Source organism: Rattus norvegicus, chromosome 2 (assembly GCF_036323735.1).
Source record: "Rattus norvegicus strain BN/NHsdMcwi chromosome 2, GRCr8, whole genome shotgun sequence".
Lineage (NCBI taxonomy): Eukaryota > Metazoa > Chordata > Mammalia > Rodentia > Muridae > Rattus > Rattus norvegicus.
Genome location: NC_086020.1, coordinates 24522518 through 24525345, shown reverse-complemented (window position 1 = coordinate 24525345; position 2828 = coordinate 24522518). Strand labels below are relative to the sequence as shown.

At 42.4% G+C, this 2828-nt stretch overlaps 1 protein-coding gene across 48 annotated transcripts in view; it reads right to left on the bottom strand.

Moving 5' to 3' along the window:
• Ssbp2 (single-stranded DNA binding protein 2) overlaps positions 1-2828 on the bottom strand; it is a 288275-nt gene that overhangs the window by 148423 nt on the left and 137024 nt on the right. The window contains exon 1 of one of the 48 annotated variants that reach the window (XM_063282023.1): positions 7-99. The exons of the other annotated variants lie outside the window; for them this stretch is intronic. The gene's annotated coding sequence lies outside the window, so the exon portion shown is untranslated. Of the gene's footprint in view, positions 1-6; positions 100-2828 lie in introns of those variants that run through there. 48 annotated transcript variants of the gene reach the window in all.

The following is a 2828-nucleotide window of genomic DNA, read 5'->3' as shown; positions in this document are numbered from 1 at the left end:
ACTAACCTTAAAAAGGCTGACATGTAAGTATGGAATGTGGATGACAACTGGGAACACTGGAACAATTTGTATACTCAGAAGGCAGTAAGGATGCCATACTGTGCCTAGAATATACAGAACACAAAATATCAAAGGATGGCAGGTAAGCCCCTACATTTTTAACTAATACAGTTAAAATTTAATGTAAAAATATATTTTTACTAGAAGAAAATTCTGAACATAAAGAAAACAGGAAAGTCTATGAACAGAAGGGATTGAAATCAGATAAAAAAGATAAGTAGAAAAAAGAATAAAAACAAAACCAAGCCTTTACCGAGGACTTTAAAGCAACAACAACAACAACAACAATAGTAAAAATCTTTGAATGAGTTGAAAACAGGAAGCCATTGTAGCCCGTCCACCTAAATCTTGATAAAAATAAATGCACTCATGGGTACAAAAAGTAGAAAAAAACCAAAGCTGTCATCACTTGTTCTTCAAAGATACAGTCTACATTTGTAGACTGCAGCAACCTGAAGAATGAAGGTCTTAACTCTCTGTCTAAAAAAGTTGGAGGAGGTCAGTAGATGGGTGGTGAAGCTAGAAGAAAAGAAGAAATGACACCAAGTGGCTGGCAGTTCAATAGTAGCACAGACTCAACATGCATGACGTCCTGGGTTCAGTCTCGAGCAACAACAATTAGCAGCTTCCTTTCCCCGCCACCGTGTTATTTTTTTTTTCTTTTTTTCGGAGCTGGGGACCGAACCCAGGGCCTTGTGCTTGCTAGGCAAGCGCTCTACCACTGAGCTAAATCCCCAACCCCATCGTGTTATTTTTAACATGTGTATCATAAAATATGTTGGATCTGCATGTCTGTGATAAAAGAAGAGATGTTAGAAAGAATTATCAGGGCCTCACCAAAGAACGATTTTTAAAATGATTTATCAGAAATAAGGAAAGTAGGGCTGTGGACCTAGGTCACGTGCACAGCCTGACACGTACAATGGGTGACAAAAGGCACAGTGTGACTAGACTGCTCGGACGTAGGAAACTGAAGCCTACCACAACCACCAAAGGAGTATTTCATCAGAGAATCTGCCTAAAGGAAAGGCAGACACCTGCAGGGGGACACAGGACATACAACGCAGCCGTGATTGTGGGAAGGAGCTTCGAGAACACTCAAGCTGTTGAGATGTACTCAGGCTTAAAACCCGTAGCTCCTGAAGACTGAGTACGAACCAGCTGGAGACCTCAGAACTCCTTTGAGCCACAAACACCATGGAGATGTTCACCAACTCAGAGGCTAGTCTCTACCACTTCACAAAGTACTCACAAGAAAAAAATGGATAGAGCAAGAGAATGGGAAGAGACTCCCTTGGATATCAGCTCTCTCCAGGCACCATCTTCTCTAAGATGTACAAGGCTTAAGCTGCTGAAGGAACAGCAGAACACTGGACGCTCTCAGAGCACAGGTCGAGATCCACACAGCAGGAAAGGTTAAAATAAACAAAATCTGTCCCACCTGAGAAACTTAGGGAAACACCATGATCCAAGACCTCACCTACCACTGAGCAGGAAGTACTTACCTGAGACAGGGAAACAGGCTGTGCCCAAGACTGAGACTGAACCAGAACAGAGGCAGTGAACTCCATCCCACCCCCACTGCCAAGCCAGCAAGAATCAAACAAACAGAAATGTTAGAGCCAAAAATCACAACTCAGTCCAGAGGATTAATCTGCCATCATGTGCATTAAACGTGGCACAAGTCTATTTTCCAAGCATAATTTTACAAATGTTTTGCTTTCAACCAAACATACAAAAGAGCAGGAAAGAACACACATGTCTAAGAAATGAAGCCAAAGCCTGACAACACAACTGGAACTAACGGGCCTGAAATGTAAGATATCCTTAACAAATGTACAGCCAGGGAACACAAATAAGCAAAGAAAAGAGGTTCTCGTAGAAAGCCTTGAACACAGACATGGCAAACAAGTAGAGAAGGAAACGATAAAGAATTAAAGTGGAAAGCAGCGGAGGTGAGGACTGTGATTGACCAAGTCATCAGCAAACAGCATTATGGAGAATCAATGATGTAAAAGCTCAAACAATAGTGGAGAAGACCAACACTCAGAGGAGCGGTGTGGGTGAGTGTTCCCAGGCCTTTGCTTCACTGCTGGACTGACTGAATAGAGAGTGCAGTCATTGTCGTCCACGGTGCACACTCTGAGGACCAGGCTCCAAAGGTGACTCCACGCCCACAGTTATACAGGCAGCCCTAAATAAATTCACTGGGCCTCAGAAGAAATCATCAGAGTGAAAGGAGAAAGAGCAGGTAGAGTGCAGCACGAGAGCAGGAGAATAGGGTATATATGTGGAAAACTGGCAAAGGCATTTCTAATTGATAGGAAGGGTAAAATAAACAAAACCATGAAAGTAACATATTCCCACAGTGAAATGAAAGTAACATATTCCCACAGTAAAATGAAAGTAACATTCCCACAGTGAAATGAAAGTAACATTCCCACAGTGAAATGAAAGTAACATATTCCGGGGCTGGCGAGATGGCTCAGCAGTTAAGAGCACTGGCTGCTCTTCCAGAGGTCCTGAGTTCAATTCCCAGCAACCACATGGTGGCTCACAACCATCTGTAATGGGATCCGATGCCCTCTCTGGTGTGTCTGAAGACAGCTACAGTATGTTTACACAAAACAAATAAAACTTAGAAAAAGAAAAAGGAAAGAAAGTAACATTCCCACAGTGAAATGAAAGTAACATTCCCACAGTGAAATGAAAGTAACATTCCCACAGTGAAATGCAAGGACAAGTGAGCAGAAAAGGTTATCTAAGAG